Source organism: Giraffa tippelskirchi, chromosome 10 (genome assembly GCF_054371585.1).
Source record: "Giraffa tippelskirchi isolate mGirTip1 chromosome 10, T2T-mGirTip1v1.2.pri, whole genome shotgun sequence".
Lineage (NCBI taxonomy): Eukaryota > Metazoa > Chordata > Mammalia > Artiodactyla > Giraffidae > Giraffa > Giraffa tippelskirchi.
In genome coordinates this window covers 123,613,860-123,630,035 of record NC_137284.1, presented here as the reverse complement: position 1 = coordinate 123,630,035, position 16,176 = coordinate 123,613,860, and the positions used below count along the sequence as shown (strand labels likewise).

The 16,176-nt window shown below is 41.6% G+C and overlaps 1 protein-coding gene and 1 non-coding gene across 6 annotated transcripts in view; one reads left to right on the top strand and one right to left on the bottom strand.

Moving 5' to 3' along the window:
• The window catches only part of GLI3 (GLI family zinc finger 3), a 306,186-nt gene that overhangs the window by 157,222 nt on the left and 132,788 nt on the right, over positions 1 to 16,176 (bottom strand). The window lies entirely within an intron of this gene.
• LOC145524965 (U6atac minor spliceosomal RNA) lies at positions 9,720 to 9,845 on the top strand. The gene has a single exon (XR_014067994.1). It is a non-coding gene; the product is annotated as a U6atac minor spliceosomal RNA (small nuclear RNA).

The following is a 16,176-nucleotide window of genomic DNA, read 5'->3' as shown; positions in this document are numbered from 1 at the left end:
TTGCATTGCTAGGTGGATTCTCAGCCACTGGACCACCATGAAAGCCCCTCCATGACATCTTTGACATCCTTCCCTCAACTCTGTTCCTGCCGTGTCCTTCCATGATACACCAGTGAAACCCTACAGAACAGCTGTTCAATGTTATTGTTGCTAGACACACAACGGAAGCAAATCATCTTACCATGTTCACAGCACATTTCTGAGAACTTTATTTGCCTTATTCAGTTCCCACAATGATCCCACGAGGCACAGAATATTACATCTCAGATAAGAAGGTTCCTGCTCAGAGACCCTCAGCACTAGGTCCCCAGTCTCAGCTGACAGTGAAGGAGTTAAGATCCAAACCTAAAACTTCAGAGTTCTAAGGCATATCTGTCCTCCACTGTATCCTGGTGCTGCTTCCCACTGAGAAACGAAGAAGTATGCTGAGCCCCCACCAGAAAGCTAGAGGAAAGGCAGGTTTCACTTCAGCACACACTTAACTAACCCCAATTCAAAGGCAAAAAGAGTTCACTGCATTGACAGATGACCAGATAAAGAAGATGTGGTACATATATACAATGGAATACTACTCAGCCATCAAAAGAATAAAATAATGCCATTTGCAGCAACATAGATGGATCCAGAGATGATCGCACTAAGGCAGACAAAGAATGACAAATATCATATTATATCACTTATATGTAAAATTAAAAAATAATACAAATGAACTTATTTACAAAAGAGAAATAGACTCACAGACATAGAAAACAAACTTAAGGTTACCAAAGGGAAAAGAGGGGTAACGATAAATTGGGGATTTGGGATTAATAGATGCACACTACTATATATAAAATACCAACAGATAAACAAGAGCCTATTTATAGCACAAGGATATTCTGTGTCTTATAATAACCTATAATGGAAAAGATTCGGAAAAAGAATGTATATATACATACATATATAATTATAACTGAATCACTTTGTTGTATACCTGAATCATTGTAAATCAATTATACTTCAATAAAAAAGAAAGAATAAAGAGTTCACTCCCTGCCCCCCAACATCTGACTGTCTCTACAATGTACTAAAGAGAGACCCATAATAATGGAAAAAAGAAGCATTAAGTGTCAGTCCCATCAGTCCCATTCACCTGCTGACTTAGGACCTTTGGAGACCTCCCTCCGATTTCTGAACCCCAGTTTCCTCACCTACAGAATCGGGAGGTGATCCGTTTGTTCCTACTTCCTGGTGTACCAACCAATGCAACCTATGACAAAGAGCCCTGAGGATGTCCCCTGGAATAAGACTGTACAGATGATCCCATTTCTTTGAATATCCATTTTATCAGGTCTAAAACCTGCTGTATCCACTCACAGGTCATTTCAGGAATACAATCCCAGCTGAGGGAATGCATGTAAAAAATGGCCTGCAATCTGGCAAATGTTATGTCCATTTAGGGTCTCTTTCATCCTGCCATTTTTAATTATTGTCATGACTTGCTTTTAAGCAGTGCTTTTTGCTGAAAAACTTAAAATATCCCTAATTCCCTAATGAGTCCAATTGATGAGCTACCCTCAAAAAAAAAACAAAACAAAATTAACACCACATTTAAGTTGAGGCCAGTACAGGATTCTCTTTATCCTGACTGGCTCCAGAGAGAACAGATGGCAAAGGTCACAGCCCAATTCCTACTCAAGTCTCTTTACATATTGTGGTTCTGGGACTCCAAAGGCTGGGTGGACAGAAGGGGTGACAGCTGTGTGTGGTCCTGGGGCTCTGATGGTGGGACATCTATGAATATGATCTCAGCAGTCCTCCCTCTGGGGACTGGAGCCCCTCACACACCTCTACCTTCATCAAAAGCATGACCTTCAGAGGCTGGGGAAGGTCTTCCCCTAAAGACTTCAGCCTTCACTGATGTCCATGTTGCCCACGTAGGGAATCCCTAGGACACTTTTTTTAGAGAAACCAGAAGCTGTATCAACACCAACTTCATGGTTACTGAGGCTTAGAGCCAAAAATATAAGGAAATACAAATGCAAGCCAAGATTTCACCTTCTGACCATGATGTTAACCTTGAATGATCACTTCTTTTCAATTCAGTGCCATCTCCTATGTTGTATTTATGACAGAAAATCCATCCTCCAACCAATGACTCATTCATTCAATCTATACATACAACAGAGATCACTGAATAATTTTTTTTAAGTTACTATGGTAACACTATTTGTTATGAATTAGGTTTGTTTTCCCCTGTAATTTCACTTTTCTACAATATACAATATTGTACAATTTAAAACAAAACACACTTTCCAAACACAGCCTGATATAAGTGAGCACACACTAGAGTACATTCTTTCCACGACCATGATACACACTTTACTGCAAATCAAAATCAGTCAGTTAAAACCAAGGGACCCCCTAAGTGGGAAGGAAATCTAAAAGAGTGGATATGTGTATACGTATAACTGATTCACTTTTCTGTACAACAGAAACTAACACAACATTCTAAAGCAACTGTATTCCAATAAAAATTAATTTTAAAATAATAAAGTAAATAAAGTGAAGGGATCCAGCCCCCAAATGTTTCCTCAAGAAACTAACAGCAGTGCTCTGGGAGCTGTCCAGAGTGCAGCCAAAGCACAAACAAAGGTCCTTGAGGACTGTGAAAATCCAGCAACTTGTACCCACCTCGTATCCTGCAGAATAAGGATGTAATAAGTTGCTCAGTACTGGGGGGCTGAACTGGGCCCCACAAAAAGATCTGAAGTTCTAACTGCTAGAATGTGTGAATGTGATCTTATAGGGAAAGAAAGTCTTTGTGAAAGTAATCAGGTTGGTTGAGATCATTAAGCTGGCTCCTAAATCAATATGACCCAGTGTCCTTCTAGGAGGAGGGAATGTGGATGAAGACCCACAGGACGAAGGCCATGGGAGACAGGCAGAGACTGCAGCGATGCTGCCACAGCCAAAGAGCACCTGGGGCCACCAGAAGCTGGAAAAGCCAAGGAAGGAGCATCCTCTCTAGAGCTTTCAGAGGGAGCAAGGCCCTGCCAACACCTTGCTTTTGGGCTTCCAGCCTCCAGGGCTGTGAGAAAATACATTTCTGTTATTTCAAGCCACTCAGTCTGTGGCACTCTGTTGTGGGAGCCCTAGGAAATGTCACAACCTCACTTTAAGGAGCGCAAGGGTACACCAGCAAGTCTTGGAGAGAAGTCCACATTCTGTTCTCTTGCTGGGCAAGAGAAGTAGTGAATATTTACCAGTAATAAAGAATATAAAAATTCTCAGCAAAATCTAAGAAGAGAAAAGCATATGGCAGGAGACCTCAGTCATTTTTTTGACTGCAGAATATCTATTCTTTCTTCCTAAAGAACTGATTTCCTTGGTGAATTATTCCTCTATTGTATTTAGGCTTCGTGTGCATGCATGTGTGCTAAGTCACTTCAGTTGTGTCTGACTCTTTGTGACCCCCGTGGACTGGAGCCCACCAGGCTCCTCTGTCCATGGGATTCTCCAGGCAAGAATACTGGACTGGGTTGCTATGCCCTCCTCCAGGGGACCTTCCCAAACCAGGGATTGAACCTATGTCTCCTGCATCTCTTGCACTGCATGTGGATTCTTTATCACTGTGCTACCTGGGGAGCCCACTTAGGCTTCGTAGTAGGTGGGTAAATCAAAAAGCTAGGAGCCTCACTGTTAGGAACAGCCAGGGCACCTGGCACTGACAACTGAGGTCTCTCCTGGGAACCCGAACCTTGGGAAACGGAGGAAAAGGAGAAATGGCTGGAGGTTGTTCCCCCAAAGGGACCACCCTTCTTTAGAGTCCTCCTACCACTCCTGGTTGCCTAAATCACCCGCTTCTTTGAATATTTTGATAGATCCAAGCTTCTGAGAGCATCCCAATAGTTCCTTTTGGTATAAGAACTGCAATCTCTTTTTGTTACTTACTATCAAATAACCCTGGCTGATGGGAGAAGAAAACTCACAGCTCAGCCACTGATCAGCTGTAGCAGCCCCCTGAATTACTTTAGGGCTTCATCAGGAAAGTCAGGATAATATCTTACCTGGCTGAAGGCAGTCTCTGGGTCAGGTAGCCCCAAATTCACTTCCTATGCTTATAATTAGGTTGCCTACAATTCTAAGTGTCTCTGCTTAGGAAGTGAATTTCAGAAGGTTTGGAAACGGGGATCTGAACTGCGGGTAGCAAGCACTTCTCTTTGACTTGCCCCAAAGTCAAGAAGGACCTTTTGAAAGCTGAGTCCTAAAAACCATCTGAATGCAGGTACATGGGTGCTGTCTCAGTGAACCAATCTTAGTAGTGCAGGGACTCAACTGAGGCACATTACAGTGTACATCAAATTCCAAAGTCAAAACAGTTTCAAGGCCACTCTGCAGGTTTGACCTTGCATTAGTCACTCCCTACTGCATAACAAATAACCTCAAGTTTACCAGCTGAAAACCATAGAGCTTACAATCTCCCAGTTCCTGTGAAGCTGGGTAGTTCTGGCTCAGGATCTCTTATGTAGTTGCAGTGAAGTTGTTAACCCTAGATGATGGTCATTTCAAGGCCTGACTCAGAAGGAAGTGCTTCCCAAGTCACTTTCAGAGTCACCAGCAAGCCAGTTCCTCCACGTGGGTCTCTCCATAGGCTGCCTAAGAGGTCTTGTGAAGGGGCAGCTGTCTACCCCTAGAATGGATGATTGAAGAGACAGTTGGAAAACCACCCACAATGGAAGCCACCATCCTTTATGATCTAATTTCAGAAGGGACATGCCATCACTTCTACCATACCCTATTTGCTAGAACTATCATTAAGTCCAGGAAGAAAAAGTAAGCTCCACCTCTTGAGTCAGGAGAATATAAAACATGTGGACCTATCTATAGATTGATTCAGCTGGTATAGAATCCACCTGCAACGTGGAAGACTTGGGTTCAATTCCTGAGTTGGGAAGATCCCCTGGAGAAGTGAACAGCTGGCTACCCACTCCAGTATTCTGGCCTGAAGAATTCCATGGACTGTATAGTTCATGGGGTCACAAAGAGTCAGATACGACTGAGCAACTTTCACTTTCATCTGTAGAACCCTACAGGGCTATAAAGAGCTGAACTTCTTATCTCATCTCCAATTCATCCAGAGAGATAACTGAAAGACCAAATGTATCATATTAAAAAGGAAGCAGGGACAGGAATTATGTTTTGGTTGCATCTTTGATCCAAGTTCATGTGACCCAAGATAATGGATGAACCTCCAATGACTTCATTTTTTTAAAATATTTTTGGCTGCACTGGGTCTTCATTGCTACAAGAGGGCTTTCTCTAATTCCGGCAAGTAGGGGCTACTCTCTGGAGAAGGCAATGGCAACCCACTCCAGTACTCTTGCCTGGAAACTCCCATGGACAGAGGAGCCTGGTAGGCTGCAGTCCATGGGGTCGTGAAGAGTTGGCCATGACTGAGTGACTTCACTTTCAATTTTCACTCTCATACATTGGAGAAGGAAATGGCAACCCACTCCAGTGTTCTTACCTGGAGAATACCAGAGACAAGGAGCCTGGTAGGCTGACGTCTATGGGGTCGCACAGAGTCGGACACGACTGAAGCGACTTAGCAGCAGCAGCAGCAGGGGCTACTCTCTAGTCGGGCTTCTCACTGTGGTAGTTTTTCTTGTTGCCGAGTGTGGGCTCAGCAGTTCTGGCACTCAGGCTTAGCTGCCCCAGGCCATGTGGAATCTTTCTGCACCAGGGATCAAACTCATGTCTACTGCATTGGTAGGTGAATTTTTAACCATTGGACCACCAAGGAAGTCCCAGTGACTCCATTTTGGCATTTTGTTACAGCAGCCCAAACTAAGACAACCAAGAGCATTCATAATTATGATCTGGATTTATCCAAAGAAATATGAAGCGTGAAATTCTGTCTTCATTTTATAGGTGAGGAAACTGTGGATAGGATAAACAACTTTCCCCTGGGCTTTTAGAGCCAGGCCTAAAACTCGGTCTTTTATCTCCTAGTCTAGCATGCGTCTGTCCCTATGCACCCTGAGTTCAGGTGGGAGAAATCAGGAGAGCAACTGAATCTGCCTTTTAGCAGATTGATAATCAGATTCTAAATTATTGTCTCTTTGGTCTGCTTCGTATTTTATGTCTACATATGGAACTAGATTATAGCTTGATCCCTGAAATTATTTTTTCAGAGAGAATCTTGTTTCTAAGGAGCATAAATTTAGTTGCAAACATGTACAAAAAATGCCCTACATGAAAGCAGAGCTCCATGGAGAAAAAACTATTGGCAATGAGACAGAAAAATGAGAAGCAGAAAAGAGGAGAAAGAGTAGGCAATGGGGAAAGAGAAAGAAAATCAAGGAAAGATTACAAAGAAGATAATGTGTACTTAAGTAAATTACAGATGATAGAAAACCTTTTCAGGAAATGTTTGTGTGAAAGAAAAGGCAGCCTAGCTCAGTTTCTTTTCACCAAGCAAACAGCAGGATTTGCAAGCTGGAATCTTTCCATGGAAAGCCCAGGTCTGCCCCGTGATAGCCTCAGGAATAACCAGCTCTCAACACACATCTGTGGAATGGAAATGAATTTTCCTCAAGCCAACAGGAAGCTCTGCCCCATCCTATGAACACCTCCCAGGACGGGGTCGCAGGACAGCAGTTTTAATGAGCAGGGTGTGAGCTGACACCCAAGTGCCTCAGCTCATCTGAGGGGCCCAGACACCCCACCAGGAAATCAAATTTCTCAGTGCACACCTAAATTTTGAGACTTCCTTTGAGTCCCTAAAGGTTTCCCATATCCTTTTTACATTTGGTTTTCAGCCAAGCAGGCTAAATTGTGGAACAGCCACATGAGGCTGGAGCGGGAGCAGCTGGGCAGGCAGGCGGAAGCATGTGTTTTTCCGGCCTCATGTCCCAGAGGTTCTAGTGTACTCCGTCATTGAACAGGCTGGCCTCCAAGTCCAGCAAGCATTCTCTTCTTATGGCCTGCAGCATCCACGCTACTGTCACTACTTGATACCTGCAACTTTACTGAGAGAGAAAAAGTCCAGAGGCTGAACACGTGGCTAAGCCTCAGAATTGGAATAGCTTCCACTTAAGGCCTCAGGGTCTACTCTTCATCCTAATCTGATTCACAGCATACCTGTGAGCTGCCACCACTGAGGCCACAAGATAAGAGCAACGGCACCCTCAGTCGCATCAGGTTATAGGGTTAAAGGGTTAGGGACAGGATTAGGGGGCTAAGTCAGCAACAGGAAGCAGTAGAACCTTGGTCACTTCTGGTTTTATGGCCACATAAGCAGGGACAGACCCTGGCCAAGACATCCATCTGGTGGCTTCCTGCATGGGTAAGATGGGCTTCCTGGTGGCTTTATATTTATTCTGGGGCTGGAAGAAGAGCTCGTTCTTTTAGACTCCTCTGCAGAAGTGGCTTCCAAATAGTGGCTGGAAATCTGAATTTATGTTGAATGAACAGAAGCTAAAGAAAGCTAAGGCAATTAGCATAAAAGTGGTGAATGTGTCAACATCTAAAGTTATTGTTTTTTGAAAGAAAATTCTCTGCTTAATGAGTTCTTATGCCCTTATGGTGTGAGAGTAGCCCCCTCCCCCTCTTTTTTTTGAACTGATGGCAACAACAGATGATATTTTTACTTATTTGTTTATTTTTACGTTTCTAGCATCCCAACCCATCGCAGCCCTCTTGTCCATATTTGAACAAATAAGTATCTGGCATCCCTAGGCTGGTCTCTCCCACAATTTTTTAAACTCTACTGCTAAAAAATCTGCAAACTACTGACCCAAAGTAAATAAAGAACAGTAAAGGATCCTGAAGAGAGAATTGAAATGCAAAAGCATCAGGATCATGCAAAGCAATGGCACCAAGTCATGAGTGAACTTGTGAGTGAGCAGAGTGTAAATTCAGGGAACTGAGAGTGTTGGGCATCAGAAGATTTAATACCTATCCTTCTTAACACTTGCAAAAAATTGAAGAGCGAGGGAATGTTCCCAAACTTATTTTATGAGGCCAGCATTACCTTGATACCAAAAGCAGACACGATACTACACAAAAAAAATTACAGGCCAATATCCCCAATGAACAGAGATGCAAAAGCCCCAATAAAATATTAGCAAACCAAATTCAACAATATATTAAAAGGATTATACACTGTGATCAAGTAGAATTTATTCTATAGATGCAAGGATGGTTCAACAGCCACAAATGAATCAATGTGATATACCACATTAACAAACTGAAGGAGAACAATTATATAAACATCTCAAAAGACACATAAAAAGCATTTACTGACAAAATTCAATATCCATTTATGACAAAAACTATCAACAAAATGGGTTAAAAGGATCATACCTCAATATAATAAAAACAATATGAGAAAAACACATAGCTAACATCATACTTAACAATGAAAAGCTGAAACGTTTTAGGATCAGAAAGTAGAAAAGGATGCCCACTCTTGCCACTTCTAGTTAAGATAATATTGGAAATCCTAGTCATAGTAATCAGGCAAGACAAAAGAAATAAATGGCATCCAGATTGGAAAGGAAAAAGTGAAATTGTCATTATTTGCAGAAGACATGATACTGTACACAGAAAACCGTATAGATTCCACCAAAACTGTTAGAACTAATAAATGAACTCTATATGGTTGCAGAGTACAAAACCAATATACAGAAATTTATTGTGTTTTTGTACACTAATAACAAACTATCAGAAAGAGAAATTAAGAAAACAATCCACTTAGAATTTTATCAGAAAGAATAAAATACCTAAGAATACATTTAACCAAGGAGTTGCAACACCTGTCTACTGAAAACTATAAGACACGGATAAAAGAAATCAAAGAAAACTCAAATACATGGAAAGATATCCCATATTCATGAATTGAAATAATTAATATTGTTAAAATGTCCACACCACCCAAAGCAACCTACAGATTCAATCTAATCCTTATTAAATATACCCATGGCACTTTTCACAGAGAAAGGACAAACAGTCCTAAAATTTATATGGAATCATAAAAGACTCAAAATAGCAAAGCAATCTAGAGAAAAATGAACAAACCCAGAGACATTACGCTTTCTTATTTCAATCTATACTGTCACAAAGCTATAGTAATTAAAACAGTATGGTATTTCAGGAAAAAGACAGACACCTAGATCAGTAGAACAGAATAGAGAACCCAGAAAGAAACCTACACATTTATAGTCAATTAATTTACAACCAAGGAGGCAAGAATATGCAATGGAGAAAGGACAGTCTCTTCATTAAAAGATGTTGAGAAAACTGGACAGCAACATGTAAAGGAATGAAACTGAACAGCAACATGTAAAGGAATGAAACTGGACAACTGTCTTATACCAGACACAAAAATAAACTCAAAATGGATTAGAGACTTGAATATAAGACCTGAAGCCATAAAACTCCTAAAAGAAAATATAGAGGATAAATTCCTTGACATTAATCTCAGCATTGAATTTTTGGATCTGAATCCAAAAGCAGAAATAACAAAAGCAAAAATAAACAAGTGGGTCTACTTCAAACTAAAAAGCTTCTGCACAACAAAGGCAATCATCAACAAAATGAAAAAGCAACGTACTAAATGGGAAAAAAGTTACAAATCACATATCTTATAAGAGGTTAATATCTAAAATATATAAAGAACTCAAAAGACGTAATAGCAAAAAACCCCAAACATTCCAGTTAAGAAATGAGCATAGGTGTTGTATGAAAGGAGAGAAGGTTAGCACTCCCCTTGACAAGGATGGAAGAGGGTCTCGGGCCTGACAACACACACACAGTTAAGGCATTGCCACCTACTTCGTGGCATCTAACCACTGCTTTTAAAAAACAAACAAACAAACAAAAAGAATACTGGAGTGGGTTGCCATTTCCTTCTCCAATATGTGTATATAATATGTTTTAATAAATGTGAATGAGATCTTAAAAAAAAAAAAAAAGAAATGAGCATAGGATCTCATTTGGGGTTATTTATGAAAAGAAAACAAAAACACTAACTGAAAAGATATCTGCACCCCCCACCAGGTACACTGCAGCATTATTTACAATAGCCAAGATATGGAAGCAGCCTATGTGTCCAGAGGTGAGTGAATGGACAAAGAAATTGCAGAATATATGTACAATGAAATATTATTCAGCTATAATGAACTTAATGAAACAATGAAAAACATATGAAATTTTGCCATTTGTGACAACGTGGATGGATCGTGAGAGCATCGTACTAAGTGAAGTAAGTCAAGACAGGGAAAGACAAATACCAAATGACCTCACACAATATGTGGATCTAAAAAACACAACAAATGAACAAACAAAACTCAAAGATACAGAGAACAGATTAGTGGTTATCAGAGAAGGGGGTTACAGAGTGAGCAAAATAGATGAAGAGGGATCAATTGTACGGTGATGTATGGTAACTAGACTTAATCATGGCGATCACCTTGTGTGTACAAACATCACCTGAAACTGATGTAATCAGTTTTCCCTCAATAAAACAAATATAAGCTGCAGTGCAACAGTCACAGGCTTGCTGCTGCTGGCCAAGCAAAGCCCAAGCTCCTCACTCGTTGCAGTCAGAGAACAAGGACTGGGTGGGGGTGGAAGCAGCAGGGGGAGAGGCCAGACAACTGAGCCGGAGAGGGCCCAGGAGAACAGTGGAGGGAAGGTGGCTCTCCTCCAGGCTTTTTGTGAATGGGTGGGTGTGGTACGTTCAGTTCCCCTGCATTCCAGAGGAGGGAGGAACAGCCACAACTGCTGAGGGGGCTGAAACACTGAAGGAACTGGTGTCTGGGGAGGAGTCATTTCTGGCGCCTGTTCAAAGAATGGCTCCTCTGTAGTAACAACCTGAGGGGTGTTTTGTTTCATTTTGTTGCTGCTGTTTTTATTTTTAAAAAATAACCAGTCTTGCCTGTGGTGCATGGAATTCTTTAATGTTTATCCTCACTCATCACAGGCACACTCACACTGTGGCTAGAGTAAACCTAAGACTCCAGAGGAAGGTTGTAGGTGCCGGGCATTTATAAATGCCCAATGGCTTCTCAACCACATGTATTGTCCCTACAGGTTGACACTGAACAGAAGAGTCAAAAGGAATTCTTAGGCTTAGAAGGAGAACGTGCAGGGTCATGTCCCCACAAGGTCAAATATTCAAATCAAGATTGGAAAATGTAGCAAATCCTCAAGACACTTTCAAGATCAGAATGCTTGGTGAGTCGGCAAAAATAATGGAATTTGTCACAAAGAGTGGCAATGGTTAGTACCACGTTTAGCATAGCCCATCAATAAAATTGCAAGGGTGTTTAGGCTTAACCTTGTCAGTTCTGATGAGCCATAAATGAAATGAAACAGTATACCTACCTCCAAACTCATGACCAGAGCTATATGGACAATATCTTCACATATATTAATAATAGAGAATCGTGTTTCTTTGGGGGAGACCCAGTCCCTTCTTGGTGAGCTGATGGTTTCTTTTTGCAGATTCAAAAGACGGACTCTGCCTCTGGGTAGAAGCACAGCTTGGTCAGCAAAGAATCTGTTCAACTTCAGTCCTCTTAGCTGGGTCCTTTGTGCAGTGAACAGTCCGGACAACTGTACAGAGACCCTGGCCTGAGTCTTTGACTGGTTATTTTTTTTTAAAATAACTCTGACTATTTAAAAATAAAACAGCAACAAACAAAATGAAACAACACACCCCTCAGGCTGCTACTGCAGAGGAGCTGTTCTTTGAACAGATTGTCCAAATAAAACTGGACTAAAAGTGTGACCATTTCAAAGCAACAGGATAAGAAATGGTCCATGATAAGAATTCTTCTTTAACCTGAACCACAAAAAGAATTCACAATCCTTGATGCATGAAATGAAAAGAAAGGAAAGGAAAGCTATCCTAAAATGGCTAAATTAGTATAAAAACAACCCTTGGGATTTCAGAATCAAGAGGTGCTGAAGAGTTATCTGTTGATCTACTGCTTTGCAGGAATCCTCTATATCATGTCTGAGAACTCAGTGTCTGAAAAACATATCCATTCCAAAAACACATCTCAGATTGCTCTGTGGGTGAGAACTCTGACCCCTGGACACTAGCAAATATTCCTCTCTCTAATTTTTACCCATCAGTCAGTCCTAGCTCTGTATTCTGAAGCCACTCACATTGAGTCTAATTGATTTTCCTTGTGATGGCTCTGTAAGTACATCTACTCATCATCCCCCACATCTCATCTTTTCTAAGCTAAATAAAAGTCCTTTGCCAACTTAACTTCTAATCCCACCCCTTTAATAATGCCAAGTTAACTGACAGTGTCCACAAGAGTGTCTGTGATTCATCCCAGGAACTGAGAGCAGCTGAGACCTCGATGAGGAACAATCTTGCTTCCACAGACAGGCGATCCCATGTTTTACAAAGTAGAATTTCTGAAAGTCTAGCACTTTGGGAAATTTAAGGAGCACACAAACCCATGGGCTGTAATAAGATAGAGCTGATGTTTTGGCAGATCTACACATGAAAGCCACAAGAGAAAAGTGGCCTGGAAACTGGAATGAATAACAGTGTAACATACTGCATCTGAAGCCACAAAATTAGGCACTGAGATGACTGTAGGAAACCCAGTGGGCACTGGATTTTTCCAGCAGAGTTTTCTGAACTGACAATGAAAATGATGAACAGAACACAGCAGAGTGGAAATGCACTTGGTTCAGAGAAACCTAATTCTGGGAACGGAGGCTAACACTATCGGATAAAAGATTTCAGAGTAATGAAGAACTAACAAATAAGATGAAGTGATACCTACTGATAAAGACACAAACCCCGTATCCCGGAACTAGACAGCTAATTGATGAAGAGAAACACAGAGCTCTAAAATTAAGGCAATAAGTAGTCATTATGAACAACAGTTTTTCCACTGGAAAATGAAAGATCTGCACTTCCTTGACACCCAGGAATATTGACCAAGAACACAATAAATTCTGAATTCTTTGCTACAGAATGGGGCTTCCCTGGTGGCTCAGACAGTAAAGAATCCACCTGCAACGCAGGAGACCTGGGTTTGACCCCTGGGTTGGGAAGATCCCCTGGAGAAGTGAATGGCAACCCACTCCAGTATTCTTGCCTGGAGAATTCCATGGACAGAGGAGTCTGGCGGGCTACGGTCCATGGGGTCGTAAACAGTAAGACAGGACTGAGTGACTAACACTTTCACTTTCACTTGCTACAGGATGCTGGTTATTCCGCTTTTGGATACTTAAGTTTGTTTTGTTTTTTTTTTTGATGTGGACCATTTAAGTCTTTATAGAATTGGTTACAATATTGCTTCTGTTGTTTTATGTTCTGGTGTTTTGGCTGCAAGGCATGTGGGATCCTAGCTCTTACTCCAGGGATTAAACCTGCACCCCTGCACAGGAAGGCAGAAGCCCTAACCACTGGACAGAGAGGGAAGATATGTGATACAGGAAACCAAGTACTGCTTTCTCATTCATGGAATTAAACGTGGTGAATATGCCTATCTTTCTTCCATAAGGCTTCATTTTATTACAACAGCAAAAGAGTATATGTGATGCCTGAAAACATAGCTTCAAATATTGCCCAAAAATAGGAAGTGGTAAGGGAAAGAATCACATTGAAAATATATGCAACAAAAAGACAGGAACCAAGCTCTGTTTTAGTTCTTCCTTTAATTTCCCAAGTGGATTGGTAGTTTCTCCACATAACTAAATTTTCAGTTTTAGAATCTAATTGGATATAAAAAAAATACTTCCCTTACAATCAATTTTCTGCCAGTCCTACATAGGATACCTGAATAAAGGTGCATTGCCACTCATCCACTCATCCATTCAATCATTTATTCAAACTTCAGCAAATATGGATTTTATCCACTGTGCCAGGCACTGTCCTGGACACTTAGGGCACAGACATGGCCCTTACCCTCCTGCTATTAGCAAGAACGAGAGAGATGTTAATTCATCACACAAATATTTACAATATTAAAAACTGTACTAAGTCCAGGAAAGGCAAAGTCCAAGATGTGAAAGGGAAGCCAGAGTAAACTAAGGAATTCAGAGCAGATGGGCGTGCCCTCCTGGTACCCACAAAGCACAAGATACCAATCATCGGTCTTGTGAATACTAGTGTTGCCTACTCTTAAGATGTTTTGAAAATGATTATCAAAATAAAATTATTTTGACTGAAAGATCAGTAAGCCCTAGACCAGCCTTCAATAATGGAGAGAAATGGAGGGCTTTGCAATGAATCACTAGCACAGACAGGCTGTGTTTCTTTTAGATCTAGTTTCTATAAAGAGGCAGGTCAACTTATTCATTGACTGTTGGTTTCATGGACAGCAGGGCACCCAGGCACTTCCTTCACCAAACAGATCCTGGTTCCAACTGGTAGCAAGTGAAACTGGGGTGGAGTGCTAATGAACAGGATAAGCTTTGGAAACCATCAAACTTGGGTTCACATCTCAGCTCTATCATAACTATGCAAACTTTGAAAAGCTATTCATCTCCAAGCCTCAATTTTCCTCCATCATTACTATTAGTCATAGTAGGAAAAGGAGTATTAAAGATTACTGAGGGGACTTCCCCGGTGGTCCATTGGTTAAGACTTCACCTTCCAATGGAGGGAGTGCAGGTTCGATCCCTGGTTTGGGGAACTAAGATCCCACAAGCCTCATGGCCAAGAAAACCAAAACAGAAAACAGAAGCAATATTATAAGTTGCTTCTGGGAGAAGCAAGACCAGGCAGAGAGGCCTGAACAGGAGCAAGGCATCTATGCCTGGTGATGGGATCAGAAGGTACCCTGCAGCCCTGAAGCGAGTTACACAGTCTGACTAAAGCAAGGCATTCTCATGGGTTCCCAGCAGTGGAAGATCAAGTCAAGAATTTCATGATGCTGTCAATGGGGAGCCAGGGCCATGGAGCAGTAGGGTAATATGCATCTTGGGGCATTTTGAGAAGATTAATAAGGCAGCAACATCAATAGGAAGCCAGAAGCCTGTCACTACAGTATAAGTATGAACAAGACATCAGGAGTAGAAGTGATATTTCAAGAAACTTCATCTTTTCTAAGGGAGGAGGGGAAGCCTAAGGAAGGAAGAAAATGTTTGAAATAGTCAATGTCAGGTGTCTGAGACCAAGCAAGAACTATAGTTCTAGGGCCTCACTGCTTCTACTGGACCAGTTTGCTGAGCTCTGCTCTTTGTCAGATCACACTCTTTCATCCAGGAAAAAGAATGTGAAAGCAGGTGGCGAGGACTTCAGGCTTAAGCAGACAGTAATGTGACCACCAGGTCAACAGACACACAGGTAAATTGGAAGAGGTCTATCAGGATGGCCCACTGTGGGCGGGGCATCAATGCAGGCTCTGTAATGGAGTGATCCAGCTCTATGGTGTAATGCCTTGTAGATCAAGGGAATAGGAGCTGAACATTAACAATGTGAAGCCACCAAGGATGACAGTAGAGCCTTCAAAAGAGCATGTGATACTGATACCCACAAACATCAACTGGGAAAACTATCCCAGTACCTTCCCTATGGTTAATATATCCCTAATACATCTGGGCTCTCATGAAAAGATCATTTTTCTTTTCCAGAAACCAAGTTTTTTCCATCCAAGTGGAGTGTGGCTCACTGTGTATATCTGAGCACCCGAACTGTGCCCACTATTGTCAGGCAAGGAAGCCATCAGGGAATTTCAGCTGTTGAGGGACAAGGCTTGAGTTCAATTCTTTAGAGACTTAGAGAGCTAGATTAGGTTGCACGCATGCTTAGTCAGGTCCAACTCTTTGCGACCTCATGGACTGGAGCCCACCAGGTTCCTCTGTACATGGAATTTTCCAGTCAAGCATACTGGAGTGGGTTGCCATTTCCTCCTCCAGGGAATCTTCCCTACCCAGTGATTGAACCCACACCTCCTGTGTCTCCTGCATTGGCAGCTGGATCCTTTACCACTGTGCCACCTAGGAAACCTAGATTAGATTACATGACCACAGAGTACACTTCCAATCCCAATTCACATTCATTTAATTAATAAAAATGATGATGCTTGACATTAGGGGAATGCCAGAAGAATCTACGTGCTAGAAACATATTAACCCTTTGAAGAAAGTGCTATAGTCATCCCATTTCACAGATGAGGAAACTGAGACCATTCATCCCAGCCTGGCTGG